Source organism: Hyperolius riggenbachi, chromosome 2 (genome assembly GCF_040937935.1).
Source record: "Hyperolius riggenbachi isolate aHypRig1 chromosome 2, aHypRig1.pri, whole genome shotgun sequence".
NCBI lineage: Eukaryota > Metazoa > Chordata > Amphibia > Anura > Hyperoliidae > Hyperolius > Hyperolius riggenbachi.
Genome location: NC_090647.1, coordinates 340,158,525 through 340,176,782, shown reverse-complemented (window position 1 = coordinate 340,176,782; position 18,258 = coordinate 340,158,525). Strand labels below are relative to the sequence as shown.

General features: G+C 43.7%; 1 protein-coding gene across 2 annotated transcripts in view; it reads left to right on the top strand.

Moving 5' to 3' along the window:
- CACNA1S (calcium voltage-gated channel subunit alpha1 S) overlaps window positions 1-18,258 on the top strand; it is a 211,924-nt gene that overhangs the window by 316 nt on the left and 193,350 nt on the right. The window lies entirely within an intron of this gene.

Here is an 18,258-nt window from a genome sequence, read left to right as displayed (position 1 = left end):
TTGTATAGCATCAGGAAACCTTTAATTTGGAAATTATACTCAGAAGAAAACAAATGTGACATAACTATAGGCTATATCACATATTATTATTATTATTTAGTATTTATATAGCGCCGTCATCTTCTGCAGGGCTGTACACAGTAAATAGTTTTGCCACTTACCTGTCCTTCAGAGGGGCTCACAATCTAATCCCTACCGTAGTCATATGTCTGTGCATGTATTGTAGTCTAGGGCCAATTTTTTAGGGGAAAGCCAATTAACGTATCTGTATGGTTTTGGGATGTGAGCGGAAACCAGATTGCCTGGAGAAAACCCATGCAAACTCCATGTAGATAGTGCCCTGGCTGGGATTCAAACCAAAGACCCAGTGCTGCAAGGCGATAGTGCTAACCATTAAGCTAACGTATGATATTATTATGGACTGCTTTCAAATACACACGTAATTTATACTTATACAGGTTATCCAATTTTACAATCTTGTGGGAATCTTTAGCAGTGTTCATGGATAGTATTTGTTGTAGAAGCAAATGCTATTTTTGAAACAGGACCCCTTTAAAAATAAAGTTTGCCATTACTGGCTGTGTCTAATGGCTGTGCTTTAACAAGACCTCCAAGAAAACGAAACGGGATACAGTCTTCATTATAGTTCGAATGCATATTGGTCTGATTTATTAAGTGGAGGCCCTTGCACTAGCAATGATTAATCAGATGCAGATTTTCCCAGTTAGTTGCAAAAAGTACACATCTTCATGCAGAGCCAAACAAACTCAGAAGCTACTAAGTTTGATTGGCTCAGTTTCAAGATACCTGTTATTTATAACAAAATGTAAAAAATTAGCATTTCATGGATAATCTCTGTCATGTACACCTGTTGTAGATGTTATAACAAATCTCTGCTAGTAGGTGACGGTGGGCAAATTCTGTAACCCTCATGTGTGGCTATCATACCTGGGTCATATCACTAACCTACAGTGAGAAGTGTTTTTTTTTTTACAAAATGGTTTATGTAAAACCAGTTACAGGATGGTTTATGTTATACAACTGCCAATTTAGCAATCTTTCTGCAGTCTCTGCTTTTCCCCCACCTAACAGCAGACAATTTTTAATAAATGTATGCGAGGTGTGTAGCATTATTTATATTCCCCTATTATCTCCATAGATGGTTTTGGGTAAAATGGGATCCTGGGAAAAAATAAATGTGGGGTGCCTTAAATATTCATACTGTCCTGATAGTAATCTTGTGGCCTTTACAGTCCCAGACTTGTGAGGCCCCTAAGGAGCCCGGAGCCCTTGGCACTTGCCCATTCAACCCTATGGAAGCACCAGCCCTTATTATCCACAGTCCAGAAAAATCTCAGGCGTGTTGATGTTTGAGTTCACGTTCAGGTAAATTCCCACCAAAACAATGGAGAGCCTTGTATATAAGATATCCTAACTCCTGTATAGATGTCCCAAAGAATAGGCAACAGGACACAACACTGCCCTCCCTCCCTCGCCCCCACTTCCATTTAGTAGTTCAGAACTACAGTTTGTTAACTATGACTAAGGGCAGAATGTAGGCCCGACACGCGTCAGTTGATCTTGCAGTTTTATTGCACATTGTCATGTGGCATTTCAAATAAAAAATAGCAGCTTTTTTTCATCAACCTAGTCTGTATTGCAGATCCTTTCTTGTTTGCTCATGTGGATTGGCCTGGCTCACCAGATCCTGCACCGGCTAATATGATTTGTGGGGGGTTGAGTGTACATGAACTTTTCTATCTGCTACAGTTTGTTAGAGATGGTCAATGAGATGCTAATAATTCTGGCTTGCATGCAAATTGTATGCAGCTTAGTACTGGAAGAATCAAATGCACATCCTGACCCTTTGCATGCAAGCTGGGATAATTTGCATCTCATTGACCATGCCTATTCCTAATTTCTGCACAGGAAACACCATTATTCAGGCACACATCTGCCCAGATATGACTTCAAACAGAAACACAAAGCCTTAGTGAGGTCTTGTTTGCATGGAAAGCCCATATTTGTATTCCCACTAATATGATATGATGCAGTGTGATTGGCCCCCAGTGTTTTTGGCCCCCAATGTTTTGTTTTGCCCCCAATGCAATGAGGTCTGCAATTGCAACAAAACCCACACTCCAAGCAAATGCTTGGGAACAAGGCTTAAACTTGGGCTAGAAGAGAAATTTTAATATGGGACCAAGAGATTTATCCCCTTGTTGACAAGTTCCTCATTTACAAACAACACATTGCAAACCCAACATGTAATTAAATATCCTATTACCAAGCATTTCACATTGTTTAGGGTAAGTTCACACTGAATCTGTTGGGATGTGTATGCAGCACACCTCAACAGATTTCAAAATGAGATGCTTCTGGTGACACATGTGTCGTGCGTGGTACCTTGTCACCATTCATCCATAACACATGTGTAACCTGTGAGAACCTGATACACTGCAGAGCCAACGTGCCAATGTGAATGGACCCATTGTGGGGACCATTGTACAATTATAACTCACATTATAACGCAATGTGAACACACTTTGAGTCGAGTCCTGGATTGGGCCCACCTGTATCAAAAATGACACCAAGAATTGGCAACAGCTTTGTGGACTCAGATCAGTATAGTACTGAAGTGTAGAAACACCACATATGACATTATTACAACACTAGTGCTGTTAAAACAACGTGAAAAGTATGTTTTTGTTAGTTTCTATGAAACACTGATTGCAATTGGGATTTCTGAATTTTGTGTAAAATACCAAGACAAGTTCCTACAGACGGTCCACTACTTACAAACGGGTTCCGTTCCGAGAGTTTGATTGTAAGTTGCACAACTCTTGATTTGGACATTTAGTAAAAACAATTTTTTTGGGCTGTTTTCAATGTGCTTTTAGTTTGTTTTAAATTACTTACAACCCTTTATACAGTACTGTAACATGTAATAACAGAAAAATGTTATAACAATTTTTTATTTCTATTTTGTACATGGAGACAACTTTGTTTATATGTATGAAACCTTGTAACATGAGTTGCTTGTAAGTATGGACCTGCCTGTATATGTGTTTTAGATCGTTTTCCAGAAGGAGTATGTATGGCAATGTGCAGTGACATGTGCTATGTCAGGTTTCTGGTTTAATCTGCTTTGGTGATGCAAATTGGTAGATAGATTGTGATTCCCCAGCTGATTTTCAATCAGGAAGTGAACAGCCACTTGCTGGATCAGATCGCTGTTGATTAATTTATGGCTAGTTGTAAGATAGTAGTCTCCATGCACCCAGTGTTCCAAACGTTGTTGGACAGACTTTTTTTTTTTATTTCCTTTATCGTGCTTCCCCACACTGGTGTTAACAGGTGCTACTGATTTCACAAAACGTATACTGCATATGGACCATACATGGGTTGATTTTCTAGTTGATGAAATCACTCAAATATGCCAGTAATTTATTGTCCCAATATAACTGACCAGTTGATATCTGAGTGAATTTGAAAAGTGTATGGATCCAAAGGACAATTGGGTAAAATGTTGTTAAGGTAGAGAGTAGTGGGGATCGTTTGCTATGTGGCATTGTACTGCATTGAGCAGTAAAGGGCTAGCAGTTTGATTCTCAGATTCCTGATTCCTGATTCTCAGATTCCTGCTGAAGTCAAATCAAAATTGATAGTAACAAGATAACTATTAAACAATTTTACTGTATTTTTTGGAATATAACACGCTCCTGACCATGAGATGCAACTAGGTTTAGAGGACAAAACCTAGGGGGAAAATATATATACTAAACCTGGTGCATCCATGGTGAAGGACATCTTGTGGATTTTGTCCCCTTTGTACCTCATGCCCCTTTGTACCTCTTGTGTCTCTCTGTGTCCTCCTCTGTCCCCCTTGTGTCCTCCTGTGTCCCCATGTGTCCTTCTCTATGCCCTTTTTGTCCGCCTGTGTCCTCCATTTGTCCCCCTGTGTCCTCCTCTGCATGGGCACAGTAAAGGGAGTCCCAGACATTGTGACGGGTTGGAGGTTCATATTGTCAGGCGTTCACAAGCCAGGAACTCCCTGCATTTGGACTATAAGACGCAGTGGCTTTTTTCCTCCACTTTTGGAGGTGAAAAAGTGAGTCTTATGGTCCAAAAAATACAGTAATTCCAACTGGAGAGTGATCAATCTCTTTTTGCAAGCAAGCCATTATCAGTTAGCGTAAAGGTGCATACACACATCCAAATTTGGTTGGCCATCACTTGGCTAATTTTACCACTTCCATTTAGTATAGAAAGAAAAAAAAGCATCTTGCACTCTTATTTTATCATGTCATTGATTGGTCACGGTGAATGGAGCTTTTTTCAATTCATATTACTAATCTTCTCTTAAAACAGTACTGAAATGGGTAGTATTATCTCAAATTCTCCTTAAAAAATATACATTATTAGTAATACACCCTAAGTCCTGGGACCCACTACGGGCACGTTGCGGCAATCACAAAGGTTTGCCAAATCGTGAAAGTGCCACGATTTCACAGGAATTCACAGGGAAAACTTTAAGCACCTCCTACAGGGTTAATAATTATGTTTTCTTCTTAATTATGCATAAGGAGGGGATAGACCCCTGATTGTAGTGCTGGTAGAAGGCACATGTCTCCCAATGAGGGTGGATATCTCTGTTTCCTCTGTTTTGTTTTGTTTTTGTTTTTTCTTTTTCTTGATTGCTTAAAAAACGAAGTTTGCCTTCTTAAAACAGAAGGTATTTACAATTATTCAGGTTGGAGTGAGCTCTGAGATGTCTCCCACAATGCATCACAGCGGTGCAGGTGTGTTTAGTATTCAGGGACATCAAAGAGATGATTTGCATATTCAGCAGTGATGCACTGGGAGATATCTCAGAGCTCACTCCAACCTGAATAATTGTAAATACCTTCTGTTTTAAGAAGGCAGACTTCTGTTTTTTATATCTTAGTAAGAGGGATTTTCAGGCTCTTTTAGCCTCATACACACTCCTGGGAGTTCACCATGAGCTTGCTGGGTACTCTGTAACATTGATTGCTTAACTTTCTCAGTCTCTTATATAAAAGGAGGTCATTGCTTCTAGTCTCTACCCTGGATTCATTTTCAAATGTGAGATATTTAAATGTGAGATATAACTGGCAGGCTATGTTGCTGATTATTATTTTTGTTCTCTGTTTTATATTAATTTCTTTCAATCTAAATTAAGGATGTTATTACTGTCTCCTAACAACATTGTTTGGCTGTTGTTGTTGTTTTTTGGGGGGGTTGGAACTCTAAGTTATGTGTTACTTTGTCTAAGATATAATACTGGGTACAAGTTTTGTTTAGTAATGTTCCTTTTGGTCCTAGCTTTGTCGTATTTACTTCCAATTCTGTCCAATTATGTTTGCAAGTTCCCCCTGGATGGCTGATGCGTTCACTCTACCTTGGACATTGCTATTTATGACATTTTGTGTAGACATTCATGCAGATCTCACTTGTAACTGTCCTTGGTTTGCATTGATTTTTTTGTCTTTGTTGAAAATTTGAAATAAAAAAAGATTTTATGAGATATAGGAAGGATAACACAGTAATGGTCAGCCATGATCTACAAGTCATGTGAGTAATGCTGACCATACCCAGTACAATCTCATAGGAATTGATTTATAGTTCAGCTATACTTTACTGCCCTACAGATATGTGGCAAGATTGGCTAAAGATTGCATAATCTGATTGCATAGTGTATAGCCAGCATGAAGATTTCACACAAGAACGCAGAAATATTAGAACTGCTTTAATCAATTAATCACAAAATTTACTTCCACATTGGCATCTCTGCACCAGTCTCCATACATAAAGAATACATAAAACACACTTAAAGAGGAACTCCAGTGAAAATAATGTAATAAAAAAAAGTGCTTCATTTTTGCAATAATTATGTATACATTATTTAGTCAGTGTTTGCCCATTGTAAAATCTTTTAAATCCCTGATTCACATTCTGACATTTATCACATGGTGACATTTTTACTGTTGGCAGGTGATTCAGCTGCTGCATGCTTTTGTGGCAGTTGGAAACAGCTGTAAACAGCTATTTCACACAATGCAACAAGGTTCACAGACAGGAAACTGCCAGGAGTACCACGGTCCTCAGAGTTTCTTGTGGGAGGGGTTTCACCACAATATCAGTCATACAGCGCCCCTGATGGTCTGTTTGTGAAAAGTAAAAAATATCTCATGTAAAAGGGGGTATCAGCTACTGATTGGGATAAAGTTCAATTATTGGTCAGAGTTTCTCTTTAAAGTGAGAATAATATGGAGGTTGACATATTTATTTTCTATTAAACAATATGCAAATTGCCTGGCTGTTCGTGGACATGCAAAATGTACCCTGCTGAAATCCGGGCACCCGAAATATCCACTGGTAGATACTACTAATGGGCAGTGGTAATTTCGATTAAATGAAAATGTGTGTGCTGGAAGTCGGCCCGATAAAACAGTGTGTGCTGCACTGCCTGCTATACAAACTGAGGCTACAAATAGAGTGCGCGGCGCTGCCTGCTATAAAAACTGTGACTACAAATAGCATGCGCTGCCTGCTATACAGACTGTGACTACAAATAGCGTGCGCTGCACTGCGCTGCCTGCTATACAAACTGTGGTTACAATAGTGTGTGCTGTGCTGCCTGCAATACAAACTGTGACTACAAATAGCATGTGCGGCGCTGCCTGCTATACAAACTGTGGCTACAAATAGCATGTTTGCACTGCCTGCTATACAAACTGGGGCTACAAATAGCATGTTTGCACTGCCTGCTATATAAACTGTGGCTACAAATACCGTGTGCAGCACTGCCTGCTATACAAACTGTGGCTACAAATACTGTGTGCTGCACTGCTTGCTATACAAACTATATATAGCCATAGACTATGTTTTATTTATTTATTTTTTAACAAAAACATTTTGGGGCAACTACTGGGGAGTTTGGGTGGTAAGGGGTCAAATTAAAAAGTAAAAATAGGACTTTTTATTTCAAAAAATGTTTTTTGATGTAATTTTACTATTTGGCCACAAGATGTCCTTGCGCATAACTTCCTTATGCGTAGTATTACTACGCATAGAGGAAGTAATGCGTGGATGTGTAAGTATCAGCTTTTATGAATGGCGGTGCCGTCTTTTAGAACTGTGTTCCCATTCATTGATCTCCCGTCTAACGATTAGCGTCGGTAACGATCGCAGGAGCGCGTGGGGGCGAGCGGGAAGGGACGTAGTAGCTACGACCCTGCATGGAGATATGGCATTTTGCAGGGACATCAGGGACGGATCTAGGGGGGGTCAGGCAGGTCTCTTGCCCCAGGCGCAGTTTGTTGAATTCTTAAAAAGGCGGCAAAATTTGGATGGGGAATGGCAGTTTAGGCGCCAAAACCTGATCTTTAGGCGCCAAAACTGGATGGGGAATGGCAGTTTAGGAGCCAAAACCTGACCTTTAGGCGCCAAAACTGGATGGGGAATGGCAGTTTAGGAGCCAAAACCTGACCTTTAGGCGCCAAAACTGGATGGGGAATGGCAGTTTAGGAGCCAAAACCTGACCTTTAGGCGCCAAAACCTGACCTTGCCCCAGGCGCAACTTGGTCTAGATCCGTCCCTGAGGGACATAGTTACTCATCCTGTGGGAGGGGAAGTGGTTAAATAACGTAAAGAAATGTTATTATTTTACAGTGTAATCAGAGGTGCTGAATCTGTTGTCTTTGCTTCATGAGGGTTGATATCTTGTATTTTGGAAATTCTGGAAATTAACCCGCATGCCGAGCTGATTCTTCAACGTGATATTTGACACTTGCTGCACACTCATATGGGTCTTCTGCTGCTGAGCTCCCCTAATAGACATTTGTTTAGATCAGGGTGGTGCATCAGATAAAGATTAAACACTCAGTGAGTGCTGTCCACTCTCTACAGTTCTGACTTTAGAGAGAATTAACAGTGAAAAAATATCAATATCTCCTGAAAATAGCTACAGAATATAAAAAGTTATACCTGGCATTGTCTGTGAGTAAAACTCACCCATGGTATCTGTGTGAAAAAAAGTGCTGGATTCGAACAACAACACTATCAACTACACTTTAACAACACATAGCACACCGACTACTGTGAAGGGGAAATGCTTATGTACAACTGGCAACCAGAAGTCCTTTACCTCTTTCTTTTTGAGGAATAGATTTTCACATGAGTCATAATTGTCATAATTCATATGATGTATGAATTTTAAGGCTGTTGTATTCACTCTTACCTCAGACTGGCAGGAGAGGCGCCTCTCGACCCCCCCCCCCCCCCCCCCCCTTGTTTTTCAATAGAAGTAATTTTTGGTTATGTATTGTTTGCTCATCACATGGTCAGTTGTTATTGCCCAGGCTTTGTGATAGATTTTCTTTAACAAGTAGTCTTCAAAGGAGTACCAAAACTGCTGGATACAATAAAGCCTAGGTTCTCAGGGGGTACTTCTGATGGTTCCAAGGGGTACTCGAGCTTGATAAACTTAACCAAGAATAACACATTTAGAGTTTTAGAAACTGATAAATCTTATTTAAACAACACCAAATTAGTGTTTTAGCTAATTAAAAACAATAGCAAATGCTTGGAAGTTGTTTAGAACCAATTATCATGTACAACGATGAAATATATGTTTGTCAAGGGGTACTTGTGTTAATGTTTACTATGCTAGGGGGTACTTGGCGAGTACAGGGCATTAAGAGGGGTACATACCAATAAAATGTTGAGAAACACTGCAATAAAGGACAGAATTGTTGGATTCAATGGGAAAAATGTATCAATATACCAAACAAAGTGGCATCACAGAGGAGGTTTAAAGCGTACCTGAACTGACCATATGCAATTCACTTTTTCTCCTGAGTTTTCTCCATGAAGATAATTTTTCAATGTCTAAAAATAACTTTTCAGCACTCTGAAACCGAAAAAAAACAAAGTACTTTCAAATTTATTCTTACTATTTTCTCCATTGCTGGAGGTTTAAAATGCATTTTATTGACTAGTTGTAAAAATATCACCTAGGAAAAAACTCAGGAGGAAAAGTGAATTGCATATAGGCCATGATGAGATGAAAATGGGTACACATTGCACCAAGCCTAGTTTGAATTTGTCTATGTTCTCCATGATTTTGGGCTGATTCACTCTACCAGAGCTTTTTAAAGAGTAACTGTCAGGCTGCAAAAGCTAATTTAAACCTCTATTCTCCTGTGTTAAACAATTTAGAAGGAAGCCAAAAAGGCAATACTGCAGTTAAAAATCTCTCTTACTTTAGATGTTTGCTGACAGCAAGGCTCCGTATTCCCAGGCTCCTAAGGAGGACGCAAGCCGAATAACAGATACTGCAAAGCATTCTGGGGCCCTCCCCTGGCTGCTAGTGAGGCTCAAGTTTCAACAGCATGTAACAGTCTAGCTCACAGCACTAATAAATCTCGGGCAGAGTACACTGCAGGAGTCCGCTATTGTTCCTAGCCACATGGCTAATTAATATTCACTGCACAGTAGTGTTATTCATTACCAGCGTTTGTGAGAGTGGCATCATCAGGAAGCAGGCAGGACATGACGACACATTTGGCTTCATAGGAGACAGACAAACATGGAACCTGCCATGAGCTGTCAGGAGCATCATTCTCTGCAAATACTATATAAAAATTATGTGAAGTACAAACATGGACAGTGAAATGCATATGTAATGTAAGTACAGCCAATCTTTAGCTACTGATATATGTGTTTATTTTCTCTGACACCTTATACCTAACAGCTCCTCTTTAAGCGAACGTGATTTGAAAAGCTCTTGCTAAAGCAATACTGTGGATGATTTTTATAAAATCACATCACTTAAAGTGGAATAAAACTATGACATAACTTTCAATAAAAAATGTTTTTTCCTACTTTTTATTACCCATTCAGTTACCATGTTTGCTTTTGTTCACAAGTAATATTGCCAGTTAACAAATTACAAGTTCCCAAAGTATAGTTTATCTACTCTGAAAGCTGCCATTGCATTTTTCTTAGATTCTAATATAAATACAGCGGCTATATAGTGATACATTTCTGTGCCTGCATCTGCTTGTCAGCTCTGTGTAGTTCAGTTTCAGCCGTTGCTAGCTTTAACTATTTATCTGTTGTTTACATTTCTCTGTTGATACAATGTTATCACTTTGGATCACAAGCTAAAAGTTTGGATCTCAAGCTTTTACTGCAGAATGAAGTGCTGTGTTTAACTGTTTAAATGCTGTTCAGCTTAAAAATGTTTTTGCTGGTACTTGGTTTAAGGCTGTAAATAATGTTTTAGAGCAAAGAATTGCTGAGTTTCAGACCACGTAGCATTACATTAGCAAGAGCTTTAACTACTCTAAGACCGCTCCACGCCAATGGGCATGGCTGCGTCAGCAGCCCCAGGACCGTCTAACGGCAATTGGCGTCAGGTCCTGGAGCCGGCTACTGAAGGAGATCGCGCGCAGGGTGCACGCGCATCTCCTTCTCGGGGTTGGAGCTCCGCCCCCTCTTCAGTCTCTGAGCGACTGTTAGACAGCGTGATCGCCATCTATTTACACAGTGCAGCGCTGCAATCAGCAGCAGCGCTGCACTGGGGACAGCCGTGTGACGCGGCTGTCCCCCTGGGGGACAAGAGAGCAATCGGCTCTCATAGGCGGAAGCCTATTACAGCCGATCGCGTGATTGGCCGGCTGGGGGGAGGGAGGGGACTGGAGAGAACCATAAAAAGACAAAAATTGTAAAAATAAGTAAAAAAAAAATGAACATAAATATTGATTTAAAAAAAAAAATAACACAGGGGGGCGATCAGACCCCACCAACAGAGAGCTCTGTTGGTAGGGAGAAAAGGGGGGGGGGGAATCACTTGTGTGCTTTGTTGTTTGGTCCTGCAGCTTGGACTTAAAGCTGCAGTGGCCAATTATGAAACAAACAGCCTGGTCTTTAGGGGGGTTTACCACTGTGGTCCTCAAGTGGTTAAAAATCACATGCACTTAGAAAAATATCTTGTAGTGTGAACCAGACCTTTTTTATTACCGTCAAATGCTGACACAGCTCTTCTGAAAAGTAGATAGAAGTATATAACACTTTTATCCCTATAAAAAAGCAATCCAGAGAGTTCTGAAAAGTTTAAAATCTTTTAAAGGACAACTGTAGCAAGGGGGATAAGGAGGCTGCCATATTTATTTCCTTTTAAGCAATACCAGTTACCTGGATGTCTGGTTGTCCCACTGATCCTTTAATTTAAAGGACAACTGAAGTGAGAGGGAAATGGAGGCTGCCATACTTATTTATTTTAAAGCAAAACCAGTTTCCTGGCTATCTTCTGCCTGTAATACATTTAGCCATGGACCCTGAACAAGCATGCTGTAGATCAAGTGTTTCTGACATTACTGTCAGATCTGACAAGATTAGCTGCTTGCTTGTTTCTGGTGTTATGTAGACACTACTTAAACTAAATAGATCAGCAGGACAGCCAGGAAACTGATATTGTTTAAAGGGAAATAAATATGGCAGCCTCCATATCCCTCTCACTTCAGTTGTCCTTTAAATGAAGCAGTACCTATATATTACTATATATTTTGTAAGTAACCTTACCCTCCCAATGACGTTTAGCCTATTATGCAGTCTGCTCTTTCCGGTGAACTTTAGGAACCAGGTGTTGTTTCTGCTCACTTTGGAACACACAACAAACAATCATTCTAAAGTGATGTACCTTTCCAGCACTGTGATACATTTAAGAATGTTAACTGGGCTGAGAAAATATTTTTCAATGTGCAAACACGAATTTAATAATTTGTAAATTAATATTGTAAAATATACTGTAACAATTTTAATGATTTAATTACATTCAGTACTCTCCTCTTTAAGTTTATTCTTAGTTCACTTACTATATTTCCCAAATCTATATTGGATAATACTAGGTGTAGGCACTGCAAAGTCACAAATTACCCACTTTTGATCAGCTTACGTAGAAATAGATGATTTATGGTAGTTCAGGGCTAGATTCAGTCCTTATACCATGTGAAAAGCCCTCCTAAGGCTTCTTAGCGTGAAATACTATTACTGTATTGGTATTAATAAGCACATGCTTGTACACTACCAGCAATTCTTTATGTGAGAAATTATTGCTGAAACTGATATTGTGGCCTGTGCAAGCAATACTTCAAGGATCTGAAATCTGAGGAGCTGTGTGGTAACTTTGTGCTGTGCATGATGCAGTCCATCAGCTGTCCTGAGCAGCAGCTTGTAAATATGCTGCTAAAGAAAAAGCCTGATCCTGTGCTGCTGTACATGAGCCCAGTCACTGCACCAGTTCACGGTACCTGTGTGTAACAGCTGCACATTTGTAATACCAATCACTGCAGTGCATACCTGTAACCTGTTCAGTGCACCTACGTGACCGCAAGCAGTGTAATGTACCATCAGTCACTGCACCTGCTCACGTTACCTGTGTGTGACAGCTGCACATTTGTAATACCAATCCCTGCATACCTGTTCACTGCACCTGTGTGACCACACGCTGTTTAGTATACCAGTCTGTGCATACCTGTTAACTGCACCTGTGTGACAGCTGCACATTGTATTGTAATACCAGTCACTGCATACCTTTCACTGCACCTGTGTGTCTGCACATTGTATTAGTCAAGTCAATGCATACCTTTCACTTCATCCCCCCGATATGGACAAAACAACAGGCACAGGCAGAGGCAGACCCAGAGGCAAGCCACCCGGCAGGTCTGTTCGAGGTCGTGCTGATGTGATTTCATGTGACCCTAGACCAAAGTACAGTGCTCAGAAGAAGGCACATCCCATCAACTCCCAAGATTCTCAGGACGTGGTTGACTATTTAGCACAGAACACCTCATCTTCCGCATCCACCAGCGCTACTCCAAGTACCACATCCGCTACATTTGACACTTTGCAGGAGTTATGGTGAAATGGGGAAATCACTGATTCACAGCCATTATTGTTACAACAAGATGAAGGCGCTAAGCAAGTTACACCACCTTATATGTCTGAGTTAGGCGACACTATGGACGTAAGGTGTGAGGAGGAGGATGATGAAGTACTTGCTGTTTGCGCAGTTTATGAGGTGTCTGAGGCAAGCAAAGCTGGGGAGGATGATTATGCTGATTATGATGATATGGATGCCACGTGGGTTCCTAAGAAACAAAACAGCTGGTGGCAGTGTCTGGCGCCATGTATCGCCACCTATGTACAGCCAGCCAACATGCCCTTCAACGTCAGCTGCTGACGCCACCATAGTGCCCACACCCCAGGGTAGCTCAGCGGTGTGGAACATTTTTTCTGTGTATGCCAAAGATCAGAGCATAGCCATCTGTACTCTCTGCCACCAAAAATTGAGCAGTGGAAAGGTCAACAACCACGTTGGGACAATTGCCTTACGAAGACACATGCAGAAAAGGCACAAAGTGCAACGGGAAGACCACCTGAGCAAAAGCAGAACACAAAAGCAAAGTCAGCCTCCCTCTCCTCTTCCTCCTTCAGGTGCATCATCTTTAGCCGCTTACTTCCTTGCACCTTCACAGCCACCCTCCTCCACTCCGCCTCTCACCTTGAGCAGTTCCTGCTCCTCTGCCCACAGCAGCAGCCAGGTGTCCGTGAGGGAAATCTATGAGTGGAAGAAGCCCATGTCTGCCAGTCACCCCCTAGACCGGCGTCTGACAGCTGGCTTGGTAGAACTGTTATCCAGCCAGCTGTTACCATACCAGCGGTGGTCATTGGGACACCGCAGTGGAAGATACCAGGCCGCAATTATTTCTCAAAAAAGGAGATACCCAAACTGTAACGTGAAGTAGAAAGGCAAGTGGTGTCATCTCTGGGTCAAGGGTCCATCTGACCACAGATGCCTGGTCTGCCAAACACGGTCAGGGCAGGTACATTACTTCCACAGCCCATTGGGTCAACCTGGTGACCGATGGCAAGCAGGGAGTACGTGGCTGTGCAGCGGACCTAGTTGTGACACCTCCACGGCTTGCAGGCAGGCCTGCTGCCACCTCGTCTCCTTCTCCTCCTACTCCTCCTACTACATCCTCTTCACTGTCATCCTCCTCCTCCTCCTTGGCTGAGTGGCAGCGCAACTCTACTGGTGCTGCGATCTCCTCTCCAGCTACACAGCCCCAGCTCCCCAAAGCCTATGCTGCATGCCAGTTACGACGGTGTCACGCCATCTTAGACATGTCTTGCCTCAAAGCGGAGAGTCACACTGAAGCAGCTCTCCTGGCTGCTCTGAACAAAACAGGTGGATCAGTGGCTGACTCCGCACCAACTGGAGATGGGCAACGTGGTGTGTGACAACGGCAGCAATCTCATTTTGGCTTTCAATTTGGGAAAGTTGACACTTGTACCCTGCATGGCACATGTGCTCAATCTCTTAACCCAGAGATTTGTGTGTTAGTACCCAGGCTTACAGGACGTCCTGAAGCAGGCCAGGAAGTTGTGTGGGCATTTCAGGCGGTCTTACACGGCCATGGCACAGTTGGCCGATATTCAGCAGAGAAACAACTTGCCTGTGAGGCGCTTGATTTGCGATAGCCCGACTCACTGGAATTCGACCCTCCTGATGTTCGACCGCCTGCTACAACAGGAGAAAGCCGTCACCCAGTATCTCTACAACTACAGTAGAAGGACATGCTCTGGGGAGATGGGAATGTTCTGGCCGAAGAACTGGACACTCATGCGAAATGCCTGCAGGCTCATGCGGCCGTTTGAGGAGGTGACAAACATGGTGAGTCGCAGTGAAGGCGCCAACAGCGACTTGATCCCGTATGCCTTCTTCCTGGAGCGTGCCGTGCGTAGAGTGGTGGATCAAGCTGTGGATGAGCGTGAACAGGAACAGTTACAGGAGGAAGAGTTGTGGGATCAATTCTCATCAGAACCAGATGTTTCCTCAACACCTGCGGCAGCACAGAGGGGGGAGGAGGAGGAGGAAGAGTCGTGTGGGGAAGAGGAGTCAGATGGTGAGGAAGGTGGGTTTTTTTTTGAGGAGGAGGCAGCAGAAGAACAACTGCAGCAGGCGTTGCAGGGGGCTTGTGCTGCTCAACGCTTCCGTGGTATTGTTCGTGGCTGGGGGGAGGAGGAGAACTTACCTGACATCACTGAGGTAGAGCAAGAGGAGTTGGATAGTATGTCTGCATCCAACTTTGTTCAGATGGCGTCTTTCATGCTGTCCAGCCTGTTGAGGGACCCCCGCATAAAAAAACTCAAGGGGAATGAGCTGTACTGGTTGGCCATGCTACTAGACCCTCGGTATAGGCACAAAGTGGGGGACATGTTGCCAACTCACCTGAAGGCAGAAAGGATGCTGCACATGCAGAACAAGCTGGCAACTATGCTTTACAGTGGGTTTAAGGGTGATGTCACAGCACAACGGAATAAAGGTACCACTGCCAGTAAACCTTCTCCCATGTCAACGCAGGCAAGGACAGGACGCTCTAGTAATCTCATGGTGATGTCGGACATGCGGACATTCTTTAGTCCAACGCCTCGCCTTAGCGCTTCCGGATCCACCGTCCACCAATGCCTCGACCGGCAGGTAGCCGACTGCCTTAAATGTGGATGTAGACACTGTGAGCAGCCATGAACACCTGGACTACTGGGTGCTCAGGCTTGACCTGAGGCCAGAGCTGTCACAATTTGCCATCCAACTTCTGTCTTGCCCTGCCTCAAGCGTCCTGTCAGAAAGGACCTTCAGCGCAGCTGGAGGCATTGTCACTGAGAAGAGAAGTCGCCTAGGTCACAAAAGTGTTCAGTACCTCACCTTTATCAATATGAATGAGGCATGGATCCCAGAGGGTTACTGCCCGCCCAAAGACTAAGTCAGTCCCCAGCCTGCACGCTGTGTGACTGGCTGCCTGCCCCAAGACTAAGTCGGTCCCCACACAGCATCTCTGCCTGCAGGCCACTTGCCTGCCTTCTCTGCCACTACCAACAGGCTCCAGGAATCCAGGCGGATTCCTGAATTTTTAAGTCCGCTGCTTGCACCGGCCGCTATAATAATTTTTCTGGTGCGTGTACATGCCTGCCTAATTTTTCTGGCTGCACTGCAGCTGTAACAACAAAACAAAAGGCATGTACATTCCCCTTCGTGATCGTTACTTTGCCACAGTGAAGGGGCTTGCGTATCACAATGAAGCAATGACCGCCGGCTATATGAGTGTGTTGGGGTTGGGGGGTACACCTGACCCAAGAAGATAGATAATAAGCTTGTTGCTTCATTGTGGACAGACCAAATCAGCTGGGCACTCAGTCCGACCATATGGGCTTGAAAACCGCCATCACCTGCACTCTGGCCATGGTGCGCACCAGTCCAGCACGGCCATCACTACACAAACAGCTGTTTGCGGTGCGTTACACAATGAGTTTGGTCTGTCAGTGTGGAGCAGTACACTATTTACACTCCCTGATTGATGCATACACATGCAAGATGTTTTAAAGCACTTTAGGCCTCCAATGTAGCAATAAAATGTAATTTCTGCCCTTAAAACGCTGCTGTGCGTCAAATCCTGATTTTTCCCAGGTAGTTTTGGCGTGTATCTAACTCCGCCATGCCCCCCTCCAGGTGTTAGACCGCTTGAAACATCTTTTCCATCACTTTTGTGGCCAGCATAAATGTTTCTAGTTTTCAAAGTTTGTCTCCCCATTGAAGTCTATTGCGGTTCGCGGAAGTTCGCATGGTCGCAAACTCTTGCGGAAGTTCGCATTCGCGGTTCACGAACCGAAAATCGGAGGTTCAGGTCATCTCTACACATAACATGCCAGACTCCCAACCAATTACACACATTACATGCCAGACTCCCAACCAATCACACACATTACATGCCAGACTCTCAACCAATCACACACATAACAAGCCAGTCTCACAGCCAATCACACATATAACATGCCAGACTCCCAACCAATCACACACATAACATGCCAGACTCCCAATCAATCACACACATTACATGCCAGACTCTCAAACCAATCACAAGCCAGACTCCCAACCAATCACACACATCACATGCCATACTCCCAACCAATCACACACAACATGCCAGACTCTCAACCAATCACACACATTACATGTCAGACTCTCAACCAATAACATAACAAGCCAGACTCCCAACCAATCACACACATAACAATCACAAACATTACATGCCAGACTTTGAACCAATCACACACATTACATGCCAGACTTCTAACCAATAACAGACATTACATGCCAGATTCCCAAACAATCACACACATAACATTGCCAGACTCCCAACCAATAACACACATTACATGCCAGACTCCCAAACAATCACATACATAACATGCCAGACTCCCAACCAATCACACACATTACATGCCAGACTCCCAACCAATCACACACATTACATGCAAGACTTCCAACCAATCACACACATAACATGCCAGACTCCCAACCAATCACACACATAACATGCCAGACTCCCAACCAATCACACACATAACATGCCAGACTCCCAACCAATCACACACATTACATGCCAGACTCCCAACCAATCACACACATAACATGCCAGGCTCCCAACCAATCGCACACATTACATGCCAGACTCCCAACCAATCACACACATTACATGCCAGACTCCCAACCAATCACACGCATAGCATGCCAGACTCCCAACCAATCACTGGCGTAACAATAGGGCCTGCAGCCCCTGATCCCGCGGGGTGGCCCGGGCCCTCCCCTGGGGCCCGCACGGAGCCGTTTTGTGGGGGCTGGAGGGTTGGCAGCATGAGGGGAAAGCCGTGGCCACAGTCGGCGGGGAGAGAGGAAGTTCCCCCCCTCTCCCTCACCTCGGGGCTCTCCCCTCTGCACTCCCTTCCAGCTTAAATGTGTGACCGTGGGCAGCGGCGGCAGCAAACAGATACATACCTTCCGTGCGCTCCAGCCTGTTTTCCTCTTGCTAGCCTCTGACGCGACTTCCGGTGTAACAGGAAGTCGCGTCAGAGGCTAGCGAGAGGAATGCACTGGCTGGAGTGCACGGAAGGTTTGTATCTGTTTGCTGTCCGCCGCTGCTCGCCGATGTTCGCGCTGCCCACGGACACTTCTTTAAGCTGGAGGGGAGCGCAGAGGGGAGAGCCCCGAGGTGAGGGAGAGGGTGGGAACGTCCCCTCTCCCCGCCGACTGTGGCCACGGCTTTCCCCTCCTGCTGCCAACCCTCCAGCCCCCACGAAATGGCCCCGAGCGGGCCCCAGGGGGGGGGGGGG